At 45.8% G+C, this 14,306-nt stretch overlaps 1 protein-coding gene across 15 annotated transcripts in view; it reads left to right on the top strand.

Moving 5' to 3' along the window:
• The window catches only part of TRPM3 (transient receptor potential cation channel subfamily M member 3), a 598,368-nt gene that overhangs the window by 495,438 nt on the left and 88,624 nt on the right, over positions 1–14,306 (top strand). The gene's annotated exons all lie outside the window — the stretch shown is intronic.

A 14,306-nucleotide genomic window follows, 5' to 3' on the forward strand; every position in this document is an offset into this window, starting at 1 on the left:
TTTTGTTTTGTGGCTGCTGCTGCTTTAGCTCTGTTGATTGTACTGATATTTTTAATATCAGCAGTACATAGGTAGCAAAACTTCTGATCTTGAGTGTAAACTTCTGTGGACAACTCGGTATGGAAAGGAAAGATGGAGTATCATTTTTAATATAAATAAATAAATAAGGTGGCTTAATTTTGCAGAGCATACATCAGCCCCTTTCTTTCTTTCTTTCTTTCTTTCTTTATTTATTTATTTATTTATCTATTTAATATTTATACCCTGCCTCTCCAATGTACTACTGCTCGGGGTGGCTCACAACAATAAGATAGACACAAGATAAAATAAAAGTAATAAAATTAACTAAATTGAACAAGAAAAGAAGAAAGAAGAAAAAAGTTGTCAGATTAAAAACCACAATCATTAGGTTCAAATTGTAACTGAAAATTATAAAATGCTAAAGAACCTACCAGAAGCTTAAAAAACCTACCACTAGTGTCCTCCAACAAACAGTTAGGTAATTACTGATAATGATCAGCACAGAATGAAAGACAGGTAAGTTAGTACAGTAGTTTCTAAGTTTATCAAGGATTCTTGACTGTATTTTAGGCTCTGATAAATCACCTTGAACATGTAATGAAATCAGATGTTGAATTGAGTGCAGAAATCATTAGTTCAGATAAGATCATGTAAGACAAAAATGTGTAAAACACAAGTATCTGTTAAGTTTTCCTCCAGTCTTCAACTTCTGTACTGTGTGGCTTTATGCAAATCTCTCATTATGTCAATTTATTAGTCTAATCCATAAAAATACATGAATATTACCAGCCTTAGCTCTTGAGAAGGGTTGCACTATATAATGAGATAACCAACTACACAAAGATTCTGTTTACCATCACTAGTTGTGATATTGCTGTCTCCACCTAGAAGACCTTTTTGCTTCATCAAATTGCACAGCTGCATGATCTCAATTTCATTCTTTCATCCAACTCTCAACTTGATGTGTCTTTACTACTGTGTATGGGTCTTTCACTGTAAAAGAACAACTGAAAAGTGACCAGGGGTTTAAAAGAACAGTACTATTCTCTGGTAGCTTGGAATCTTTCTCCGGGCTTTTCTCTTTTCTTTTTTTTTCAATGTAGTCTCCAGCACAGTTTGAGAAGGTGACCCCCTCCAGCTAGTCGAATGGGAGAGAGAAACAGTTTCAGGCTAGTTTTGCAGCTTGAATTTTTGTGGGCCAGTGGGCCCACACAGCTGGTGGGCCACTGTGTGAAACAGTATTAGCTAAAACTGGAATGCGGCTATGTGGTGTGGGGGGATGGGGGGCGCTAAAACTGTGGTCATCTGGAAATCTGATAGAGAACCAGCAGTTTTGCTGCCTGTTTTTCAGATCAGCTTGCTTCCAGTAGGCTCTGCTTGGCTATTTGCAAATGGAGCAAATGCACACATCTCCAGCACTTTCCCGAATAAATAAATAAAACAAATAAAACTAAGCACTTCAGCAGGGTCTGAACTTCTCACTGCTTGAAAAAGTGAGGAGCAAGTACATAACTTCTGCATAATGTCCTCTTACGAAAATGGCTATGTGCTTGCTTCCCCCCCTCCCTTACTCTAACCAGCTCATCTTTCTTTATCTGTTGCTAGCTCACTTGTTCCCTTTTCCTTAATTCACTGTCAAGAGAAATCTACTCTAAAATATTCAGGCACATCCAGTTGAATTATAAATGCTAAGGCATACTGGAATAGAAGCTGCAATACTAGTAAGAAGACCATAATGTATTAATAAGCCTGCCTGCAAACAGAAGAGGCTTGCCTTCTATTAGCAGTTCTTATTGCTCATGCTAAAGCCGTTTACATTTATGAGACATCTGCAAAAGATTCAACAAAGAGAACGTGAACAATCATAATTCTGACCAACATTGGTTCACTCTATGTTTTTATTGCCCCTATAGGAAGAGTGCTGAAGCAGTAGTGAAAGATATGCCAAGAGGACAAATAACTTGCAGTGCCTTGAGGTTTCATCTTGTACAGGGAGTACTGCTGCCATTGCTTCTGCAGCTTATCCTGCATCTCTGCATTTCTGTTTTGTTGACAACAGACTCCATCAGTCTTTGCCATGAAGAATGAATTTGCTTCCTTTACCTCTGGGCATGCTCTCATGAGACAGATAGAATAAGATACATTTTAGTGTAGTCATATGCTTAGTGCTGATACATTTTCACACTGTGCTTTCAAGATGACATTATATAAAATGCAGTATGTAATCCGTCCTTTACGTCTCTGCCACTGCCAATAAACAAAATGTGCTACTTTGGAAGAAAATAAGCTCTTTTAAAAAAACAATGCCACTCGATGTCTGATGCACTGCTATATTAGGGCCACAAATGCTTAGGATCCCTCTCGAGGCAGAACATTTGGACTATAGCAAAGAGGTGATGTGTTTTGTTTTGTAGGCAGTTTTTTGTTGTTGTTGTTTGGTACTCTTGAGGTCAGTACTAATAATATTATATAGTTCTTTAACCTTCACTGGATGTCATTAAAGTGCAAGTGTTGTTATGGGTTAGGGTAACCCATAACCCTAACCCACATTAGCCAGCCCTGGCATCCATGGCAAAGGGGTACACAAAAGTATTTTCTGTTGAAGGAGCATCCATTATGCTTTGGTCTCCTTCTCCTCCTGTTTTCTTACTTGATCTTCACACTTACTTGCTTTTCTGTCCTGGCTGGAAGGAAAGACACAATGGAGCCCAAATTTATAGGCAATGATGACTGGCTGACATGGGACTTCTTATTTTTAAAAGTCAAAAGTGCCAAGGATGCCAAGGTCAAGAAGAGGTTTCTTCCTCTTGAGAACAGGTGATAATGACTTTTTCCTGTGTCCAGGTGTGACACAGGGGTCATATAACATTGTTAGGTGTTAAGGGGTAGTCATTGGAACAATCCAAATAAACTTTGGATTGTTCCAAAGTTGCCATTATGGTGAACTTTGAATGCACCTTGACCAATAGGTCACCTACAAAACATATGAAGGGGTTACACAAGGAGCAGTCATTGCTAGATGCCAAGAGGTAAAAATGCTGAATATCTTTTACAAATTTGCCCTTATGATGAACTTTGAATGCACCCTGACCCATAAATCATCCAAACAAAACTTTCAGAGGCAAACCAAGACCTATAAGAATATATTTAACTAAGATAGTGGGTGTTTTGCAAGTCAACTAATTCAGAGGTTCAGCTGTAGCCCTGATGGGGCACACTTTTATACCAGTATTTATTTGATCATGGAAGCAAAACCATTTATGGTAATGGCCCTTTTTTTGCAGGTTTTGTTGACTGGAGTGTCACTGACTATGTCCTAAATGGACAAAACATTAGAATTAAGAACCAGCAATCAATTAACGTTTTTAGCCTCTAGGGGTACAGAAATACTCCATGACTGCTGGTGAGGGTTAAGAGTGTCAACCAGCATGTGGATAAAGGTGTGCCAGTTGACACAGTATACTTGGACTTCCAACAAAGCTTTTGACAAAGTTCTGCACCAAAGGGTCTTGAGTAAACTTAGTAGTCATGGGATAAGGGGACAGGTTCATGTGTGGATTGGTAACTGGTTGAAGGACAGGAAACAGAGGGTAGGAATAAATGGACAGTTTTCACAATGGAGGGAAGTAAGAAGTAGGTTCCCCCAGGATCTGTACTGGGACCAGTGCTTTTTAACTTGTTCATAAATGATCTAGAATTTGAGATAACAAACGAAGTGGCCACATTTGCAAATGACACTAAACTATTTAGTGTTACGAAATCCAGAACAGATGGTGAGGCGTTCCAAAAGGATCTCCTCCAACCTGGGTGAGTGGGCAAAAAATTGGCAAATGCAATTGGTTTACAAAAAAGAAAACCAACTTCACATATACACTGATGGGATCTGAGCTGTCAGTGATTGACCAGGGTGCTTTCCAGATGGCAACTTAAAATTGCTTCACTACATATAGGCTTGGTGTGCATTCGTATGATCTGGGTTTCGACACCATCTTGCATATGGGAACATAAGAACAGCCCTGCTGGATCAGGCACAAGGCCCATCCAGTCCAGATCCTGTTTCACACAGTGGCCCACCAGATGCCTATGGGGAGCCCACAGGCAAGAGGTATGTGCATGCCCTCTCTCCTGCTGTTGCTCCCCTGCAAATAGTATTGATAGGCATCGTGCCTCTGAGGCTGGAGGTGGCCCACAGCCACCAGACTAGAAGCCACTGACAGACCTGTTCTCCATGAAATTGTCTAAGTCTCATTTAAAGCCATTCAAGCTGGTGGACATCATCACATCCCATGGCAAATAATTCCATTGATTAAATTATGCACTATGTGAAACAGTACTTCCTCTTGTTAGTCCTAAATTTCACGACCCTCAGTTTCATGGGATGACCCCTGGATCTAGTGGTGTGTGTGTGAGTGTCTGTCCACCCTCTCCACTCCATGCATAATTTTATACACCTCGATCATGTCTCCCCTTAATCGCCTCTTTTCCAAGGTAAAGAGCCCCCCAGATGCTATAGCTTAGCCTCATAAGGAAGGCGCTCCAGGCCCCTGATCATTTTGGTTTCCCTCTGCACCTTTTCTAGTTCTACAATATCCTTCTTAGGATACAGTGACCAAAGCTGTATGCAGTACTCCAGATGTGGCCGCACCGCACCATAGATTTGTATAAGGGCATTATAACCTCACATTTCTGTTCTCTCAATAAAGGTCATTTGCATGTACACATTTGCCGAAATGATGTTCCATCCTTATGTGAAGATCTTTGAGGTACAAGCTGAGTTTTTCCCTCTGCAACTATATGGTAAAGATGACCCTCTGATAAGATCACAAGCTGCCATATCTTTAAAAGTGATAGCGACATTGTCAGAAGTCATTTTCAGTAGCTCTTCTTTTTCACATTCATATATCAGTTCAGATTTCAGTTCCTGCAGTTTTAGCTGTGGGAAGAGAGCTGGTCTTGTGGTAGCAAGCATGACTTGTCTCCTTAGCTAAGCAGGGTCCACCCTGGTTGCATATGAAAGGGAGACTAGAAGTGTGAGCACTGTAAGATATTCCTCTTAGGGAATGGAGCTGCTCTGGGAAGAGCATCTAGGTTCCAAGTTCGTTCCCTGGCATCTCCAAGATAGGGCGGAGAGAGATTCCTGCCTGGAGAACGTTGGAGAAGCCATTGCCAGTCTGTGTAGACAATACTGAGCGAGATGGATCTATGGTCTGACTCAGTATATGGCAGCTTCCTATCAATATTATTATTTCTCCTGGGTGTGCCTTCGAATGTGCGTCCCGGCGCCCAGCCTGATTGGCTGGGTGGCGGAGGTGCCTGATTGGCTGGCGCACTCAGGAAAATTGGCCGGCAGCGGCCCAGGCAACAGTGGCAGCAGGTCTGGCACAGCCATGGAGGCAAGGCGGCTGGCCCAGCTGTGGCGGCGGCACTTGGTCCAGCAGCCTGGGCCCATCCCCTCCCAGAGATTGGGGCAGAAGGTGGGGGTGGGGGGAGAGGTTGCCAGCCCCAAAGAGGCTGGCAAGTGGCAGCAGCGGGCCCGGCAGGCCGCAGAGGCAGCACTTCGCGTGGCAAAGGCAGCATTCGGCCTGGCGGTGGGCCAGGCTGCGGAGGTACTGGGCCTGGCCATGGAGGCGGCTCTTGGCCAGGCGGTGGCGGGACCAGCCGCCGAGGCCAGGCCCCTGTGGGAGGCTGGAGTAGGAGGGAACCGGGCAGCAGGACTTCCCTGTTCGCCGCCCAGGAGGAAGAGCAGCAGCGGGGCCCTTTTTGGCTGCCCGCTGCCCGGTAAGGAGAGTAAAATGGGGAGGAGGGAGGGGGCAGAGAGAGTGGGGGAGGGGAAGGGCAAGAGAGCGGTGGGAGGGGAGGGCAAGAGAGCGAGGGGAGGGGAGGGCAAGAGAGTAGGGGAGGGGGAGGGCAAGAGAGTGTGGGCGGGGGAGGTAAGAGAGGGGGGAGGGCAAGAGAGTGGGGCAGGTGGGAGAGGGGAAGGGAAGGAGAGAGGAGCAGGGGGAGGGAAGGGAGAGCAAGAGAGAGTGGGGCATGGGGAGAGGGGGAGGGCAGGAGAGAGGAGCAGGGGGGCGGGGGAGGGAGAGCAGGAGAAACTGGGGCAAGGGGGAGGGCAGGAGAGACTGGGCAGGAGGGTGTGAGAGAGGGGTGGGAGGGGGAGGGAGGACAAGAGAGAGTGGGGAGGGAGGGGAGGGGGCAAGAGAGTGGGGAGGGAGGGGAAGAAGGACAAGAGTGTGGGGCATTAGAGAGGGAGGAGGAGGAAGAGTGGGGCAGGAGGAAGGGGAGAACAGCCACCCCAAAGAGCGCACTGATGCTCTGTGCAGGTTGGCTAGTATTCCTAATTCTGCTCCCTAGATTACTGTAATTTCTGCTTATTACTGTTTGTGCTCTTCCATTTGCATTATTTTTATTTGGACTGCATGGAAGCAGAAACTGCACTGGTGCATGCATCTTAGGATAAAGAGGAAGGTGAAACATAGCTCATGTAATATGCACTTTTTGTCCTAAGGAAAGCAAGGCCGATTGCAAGGCGGAGGGGTCTGAGTGAAAATTATTGCCATTTGCATTTTTTGCCTGTTAGGAAGGAAGATAAGTTAAGGATCTGGTTGAAACAGATACTGACTTACACTCAAAGGTTTTTCTCACTACCAAAAGGTACTTCGCATGGGGAGGGCTGAGTGAAGGCAGGAGCCTCCCTCCCTTCCACCACATGACTGGTGCCACTCCTGGGCTTCCCACATGATCCCATACGACCAGTGCGTGAGCACTCAGGGTGGGTAGAGGGAAGCAGGCTGCAGCCTTCCGCATCCTACAATGTACTGCGTGAGGAACGCAGTACATTGGAGGATTTCCCCACTGCCGGGCACTCTTGCCACCCGGCTCTGTGGACACTCAGGCTGCAGGCAGTCTGAGCTTTCACTCATGCAAGGATTAAAGGAGGAGATGTGTGCATGTCCTCCTCCCTCACTTTTAGCCTGGGTAAAAAACTCAGGCTACCTGGCTGGAGAGCACTGGAATCGGGACTGTCCTGGTGCTCCACACAACTAGCTCTACCCAGATAGGGCCGTGCAAGCCTTGATAGGGCTGGTTGTGTGAATGACCTTATTATATAAATATAGATAGGGATGTGCCCAAACTGGCTGAGGCAGGCATGGGCAGGGTGGAGATCAGTTCCCTTAAAAACTAGATATGTAGGTCCTTACCTGCTCCCTGGCCACCTTTCTGGGCATGGTGCTTGCTCTCCAAAAGGCCACACGTGGCTGCAGAACTGCTCCCAGCAGCCTGCATGCGTTGTCGGCATGCACATGGCCAACACACATGTGCTCTCCTCGTGACCCAGCAGTCACACAAATGGCCTCCATGCATCCACCGAAGATGGGAACCGCACTGCTGCCGCACAGACCACACTACTGGGGAAAGCGCCAGAGTTTAGAGGAGCTGCCAGTAATGTTCCCTCTCATTGCCTTCCACAGCTACCCTTAGAAACCTTTTAAAGGCAGGATTCCCTTGGCTTGTAAATGGGAATTCTCACTGGAATCACCCACAAGCATTGCCCATAAAACCGGTCCATAACAGACCGGGCCCAGTAGGGTTTGAACTCAGACCAGCCACCATTTTGTGAGGCTGGTTTGGTACAAGTTTGAAGCAGTCGCATCAGGCCATTTCGAACTGAACCCGGTTCAGTTTGAACTGGTTCTGCATACCTCTACAGGTATGCAGAAATACACTGGTAATACAAAAATATACAAAAATGCAGAAATACACTGGTGAATGCTGGCAGTGACTTAAAAGTGATTGTTAGTATTCACTTCTCTATATCAAAATTAGAAAAACGTGTGTCTATTTCAGGCATTTACAACATTTCTCTGGGAGGAAGTTCATCCACAGATGAATGTTAACATTTGCTTCATCCTTCTTTCCCTTGCTGCTTAGAATTTGCTATCTGCAATTCTCTTTTGTGCCTTCATTCTCTTCTTTGTTAATGTGTGCATTTTTATTTTCTTCCTTTCTTTTAAATTCTTATAATTGCTAAAAGAAACATTTATGGTTTGGTTTTGTATTCTGCTTGAGCAGTAAAACTTGTTTGCACAAAGAACTTGTCTTTTTAGATCCATTCATACTATGGCTGCATTCAGACATAACGGATAACTGCAGTTAAACATGGCCAAGGTTGTAACTCCATTATGCCAGAACACGTGAAACCGCAGTTATGGGCTGAAAGTAATCTCCAGTTAGCCTCTCCAAGCTCCAATCTGAACCTTCAGTTACCTCTAAGGTTCACTAATGAGACCTGAGGTTTGGCCGCCGAGGCATTCTGTCTGAGTGCTGATACAGCCATAACTGTGGTTTCATACCAATTTTCAAACTACAATCAAAGGCAGCATCGTAAACCTGCCAAAGGATGTGGCTGCTCCATGCTTTTGGCATTTCTCACTGGCAGCCTTCAGGAAAACCAGCCCTGCCCCTCCTGTCAGCTGTGCAGCTATGGAGTTGCTATGCCACACCCCATCCCAGACTTGTCAGCCTGTCAAGTGGCACAGTTGCATGGGGTCATCCCTGATTACTACTCTATCCCTTTCTCCCCATACCTGACAAGTGGTAGGGAGCACCTGACAGGTGGTAGGAAGAGGGCACGGGATGACAGGACAAGCAGTAAGTGCTTTGCTCCCTGAGAAGAGAAAAACAGTCATATATGTTCACAAGCAGAAACATTTGTCAGGAAGGGTACCCTGAAGACAGCTTTCCACATCTTGGGGACCATGACCAAGGTGCTGCAAAGACATGCCACCTGCTAGCCCACCTTCTCATGTGGAGATGTGCACCCCTGCCCACGTCCCCAGGGGCGGCAGTGCCATCTCAGGGCAGCTGGAAACCAGGGATCATGTCTCCTGCTGATCCCTGTGGAATTTAGAATGGGTTTAAGAGTCCATGCCACAACCTGGTGTCCACACTGTCCATGCAAATGGTTTGGCTAGGGGTGCTATTAGCAGGATTTGTAAGGAAGCCCCCCAGAAGGGATTCCCGAGTGCCAAAATCTATTCTTTTCACAAATGGTTGGGGGATCCTCCCCCTTTTGGGGGGTCCATGCCCCCCAGGCTTACTCATGAACAAGGCCAGTCACCAGAGTCAGCCTTGGGTAAGCTGAGTTCCTTTTTCAAGGATACAGCCACCTGTCCTGGAGTTCACTGGCCAGGCATGAGAGGGAAAGGCCATGGGGACACCCACACAGACAACTCATGAGAAGGACCATCAGAGGGAAGGGGAGAGGATTGCCCTGAGAAGTCTGATATGAATGCAGTTGGCACAACATCCCCTTCTCCCACTAACACCTCCCTCACAAGAGTGTCAGGCCATGGGTCAGAATGAGTCTCCCCTCTCCCAGGAAACCCCGCCCCAGGAGATCTGCATATGGTGCAACGCCAGACCAGGACCCAGGAAATTTGACTGGGTTTAAAGGTCCGTCCCAGTGTCTCCCCCTCCCCTCCATGCACGCATCTGGACAATGACAGATGAAGCATCTGGATGTCCTTTGGGTGCATGAAAGTCCGCACTGGGAAAGAGGGTAGGAAGGTTTGTTTGTTTGTTTTATTTACTTTCTATACTGCCTAATATAGAAATAGGCGGTGTGCAGATAAAAACATAATATAAAACATATAAAATTCATAAAAACAAATAAATATCATAATAGATTAAAAACACATTAAATTTTTAGGGGGATCTGTTCCAATTTTTACAAAGAAAGGGTGGGTAAGTGAGGCCAGCCACTTCCCCTGGGAAGTAGGGTGTTTAAAACCCAGGCTCACTCATGAGCAGGGCCAGCAGGATCAGAACTGATCCAATTTTTGTAACAATCCTTCCTCTGTGACAAGGACAGGTACCAAAGCCCACGTGGACAACATCCGCTCATGAGAGTGTCAGGCTCTGGGTGTTCTAAGTAGATCTGTGCTGTGCTGCTGTATGTTGGGAAGCAGGGGGCAGAGACTACTTTCTTGATTTGGGGGCAGCGGCAAAGCTGCCACAGAAACTAGCCCCTGCCTAGCCATTTGCACTTGTGCACAGCATTGGCCTTTGCAATTGACCAGCAGCCTTTGCAGTTGGCCAGCGGCCCTTTTAGTTGATCCTGCTGCCCCTGGATCAGGGAAGAAGAGGAAAGTGCCCTCTTCCACGATTTCCCATGTCTGCTTATCTACATATGGAGCACAGGCAGAGTGGACCCGGGAATTTTGAATTTGTGTAAATGTACATCCTGTTGTACGCACTCGACAACTGTGCATGTGGCCAGGCAATGGCACATAGGGTAGCGGGATCTCCTTGGTGTAAGTGCAAGGCTTCAGAGGGATTCAGGGAAAGGGAGGTGGTGGAGAACCAGTTCTATTTTTTACCATAGAGTGTTGGGGGCCCCACTAAAGTGGAGACCTCTTGGGTTCATTGGTGGTTAAGTAAGCTGCCTCAACTCACGAGCTTGCAGTCCACAGTGTGAGAATTGCCCTTCAGCGGGCACACAACAACTCAGCCATATTCCCAACAGACTGGCCCTCTCATGAGACTGTGAGCCCACTGAGAAGCACAGATAGCAGATTTGTGATGGGTCTGGATGAACTGTTTTGCCGGGGTCGCCCCTCACAACATCCTCCCTGGTTATGGTGGGAGAGACACACCCACTCACCTGCATCCTTTGCCTCCCCCATCTGCATATCCTATCCTAGCAAATGTGGATTTTCCTCTCCCCCTCCAATACTGAAAGTGGAATTACCTCCCCCACAGTCCCAAAACCACCCAATAATTCATGCTTGTGTCGTGCTTTCAGGGTGCAGGGCTACTTGTGGAGGGGTGCCATCCCTGGCAGAAGAAGTGCTGGCATTGCAGGGCATTTAAAGGGCTTGAAATGCCCTTTCCCTGCCGCGGGTGGGCGGAGTGCTAAAAAAATACATGGTCACGCTTGGCACACACTGTTCAAGATTGTGTCCAATCATGGCCAACCCACTGACATGGTGATGCTTTCCCCACAGTCTGGCTGTGGAGCTGGCTGGGATCAGCCTAAGAAGCCAAGCAGCTCTCCCCTCTCCTGCAACTGGAGTTTGGTGGGCCGCAGTTTGGAGAATGTCTGTGGCACGATTTAGAGTTCCAAATCGAAACTTTGGCCACTTTGAACTGTGGTTATCCATTATGTCTGAATGCAGCCATAGTGTGATTGTCAGCATTCACTTCTGTATATCCAAAAATAGGGAAACGGTGCATCTATTTCAGGCATTTCACAAATTTCATCTGGGATTGTCAGGGGCATGTGGATATCAGATGTTCTCTGCTGTTTTTCAAAAGCCCTTGATCTGTAGCTACCACATGTTTTCTGTTGCTGAGTTTGCTGTGCATTTGTTGACTGCTGTCATGTGCTGTTTGAGTCTTGTATTACACCCTCATTGACACCTTCCCTAACACAAAAAATCACCAACAATAAATCAGACTTCAGGGGCCATTATTTTTTGTTTGAATATCTAGCAACTAATTTGCAACTGTTAAACTGTTGCACTCTCTAGTAGTTGGCACTGCAGGATGCCTGGTTGCTATGGCAACACTGTTGACCCTATGTTAACAGACTTAATCCTATGTGGTGGTGTAGCAGCTACCTACTACCCACTTAAGAAATTTATTCTAGCCTATAATCTCCATATGCTGTTTCTCTGGCCTATTTGTCTTGTGTTTGTGAGGTTACGAGCTTCTGACTCAAATATGGCTGGTGCACCTTAATTGTGGCATGCTCAGGAGATATTTGACATATATTCCTTTGTGCTGCAACAACAAAGGAATACTAGACATTTTACCCCTGCCTACCCACTTCATGCAGTTATTATAGAGAGATAGGTATCTATTCAAAGGTAGGTATTGATTATCCAGCATATATCTTGCAGAATATCCTCAGCATCCTAGTCTTTTTCTGGTGAACAGGAGCTGTTAGGACCACTGGCTCTTGAAAAAAATGAGTTGTTCTTAGAGAGAGTAGTTGCTAGGAAATGTTATCTTATGGGACAGGAAGTGACAAGTAAAAACAACAACCTGAGCCTTACTATAGTTTCAGAGCTTCGCAGTAGCAATAGCCATACAACTGGTTTTGGGTTGGCCCAGTCAATTTTGGGGTACGCCCTCACCACAATGGTTGCCGGATTTGTATTTGCTGTTTCTCAAGGCTCCTTGTTTTTCTGATTGTGTACACATTTTATCAACAGGCTCCAGATAATTGTTTTGTTATTGCTTGAATGTGCAGCATATGTCATATTTGTTTAGCAAACTATGTAAAATGATGCAATAGTATCCTGAAGTGTAGAATAACATTAATTTATTTTACACTGTTTGTCTTCCTATGACAGTTGATCTCAAAATGACTGCTGCCAAAAGTTTCCATTCTCTGAATTATCCACAATTGCACAATTGTCCACAATTATCCACAATTGAATCACCCACAATTATCCACTAATTGCTTTACACACATTCGCAGAATACTTTGTTGCCTAATATCCTTACACCCCTCCTTTTCTTTTCTTTTCTTTTCTTGTATTGTATTGTATTGTATTTTTAATTTTATTTATTTATTTTTTTATTTTCTAAAAGAAAATTATTACTCTCTGTATCTAATAGGCTTTCTTCTAACTCTAGGTCTTGATGTACTAGGACACACTGGCAGTCCTAGCACAAGGTTCATGGGCATTGTAGTGACCAGTCTCCCCAGCCACTAATGAGTTAATAGGAAGTGAACCCCTGTTTTTTTCTTTAGTCTTGCTTGCTAGCAAAAAAAGGGAGCAAATTTTTGCATTTTCTGATTACCCAGCTATAGACGGACCTTGGACTAAAGTACTCAGCCCAATGGTCCGGTTCTAGGCAAGTCTTAGAGTGTTTGGTGGCAGCATTTTGGACTACCAAAAGACTCTGGGTCTACCAGAGTCTTTTGGATTTGGAAAGTTAAAGATTTTTCAGCCAGCTAATCCGCTTCTAATTTTTCAGCCAGCTAATCCGCTTCTAAAGCAGAGAAAAGGGATGACTCAGCTCTAGAGCCTTCCCTCATGATGCAGAGATGACTCAGACTGGGGAGTACAAAGGAAACATTCCTTCCAGCCTACAATAATTTGCTACAGACACCCTAAGCCAAATGCTTTTGTAGGCTGCCTTAGCAGCAAATGGCATCTCTTTAAGCCGTAATGCAATGCCCCTGCTATTGCATCACTAGTCACAGCAGCAGGCATTGCACTATTAGCAAAGAAAGATGGCAGCACCGGTGCAGCTGCAAAAGAGCACTCTAGCCTGCCACCGCTGCTGCTGCTAAGTTAAGCCTCTCCTCAAACCCTTGTTTGGTCTTATCTTAGCAGTCGTAGTAGCAGCCCAAAATGCTTTTTGGCAGCTGAGCTGGTGGCTCGCATCTCCCCCCCCACCATTTAATGCAATGCCTGCAAGCAGTTGGTGTGTCCAGTGATGAAATGGAGGGGTCAGGTCTTTGCATTATAGATATAGAAAGATAGTGGCTACCAGCACAGCTTTTGAAAAGTGTTCTGGGCTACCCCTAAGCACTGATCGCTCTAAGGTGTGTGCACGCTCACACATTTTCTGATGTCTGCTCAGTTAATTTTCGATCCTGCTCAGGTTGAATCAGGAAGGCCCCACTCTGAATGCATGTGCACGCACACAGCCTTGATACTGCCGCCCAGAACAAAACTCATTCCGCATATAGATGAAAAAAATAGAGAGAACACTGCTGCTAAGGTAAGCTCCCCACAAGGGGGGGGGGTAGCTTGGTTGCAGCAGCAGCCTTGCAGCAGCCATCTTTTTCACCAGAGTCTCAGAGGTCAATCATGGCACATTTGGTAGTCCTGGGCTCTCAGCCAGTGTCTGAGTTGGCCAGCTGCTGGTGCCAGCCCTAAGTCACAGGCATCTTACTAAAGAACCTTTTCTGAAGATCATCAGTGAGTCTAAAGAGAGCCTGCACAGGTACAGGTGTATGTGAGTAGGTACTCATCACAAATTCAAACAAATCTGTGTAGACTGTTTCCATGATCACATTCCCATATGTTAATTGTACCTGAATTGCTGGTCTGAAAGGTGCAAGTGTTATATTTCCTGACAAGGGCTGGTCAGGGAAAAAGATTCCACAGCACCTCTTCCCTTGTTGGTGACAGGAGCACTTGTGGTTGGTGTGAAGGGGTGGAACTACATTGCACATTGTTGGAGGAAGTGGGGCTTCAATTGGCATTAGACCTATGTATACTGTGCATAACGTTTTTGTATGATATATCTGATACACCATT

Source organism: Hemicordylus capensis, chromosome 2 (genome assembly GCF_027244095.1).
Source record: "Hemicordylus capensis ecotype Gifberg chromosome 2, rHemCap1.1.pri, whole genome shotgun sequence".
Classification (NCBI taxonomy): Eukaryota; Metazoa; Chordata; class Lepidosauria; order Squamata; family Cordylidae; genus Hemicordylus; species Hemicordylus capensis.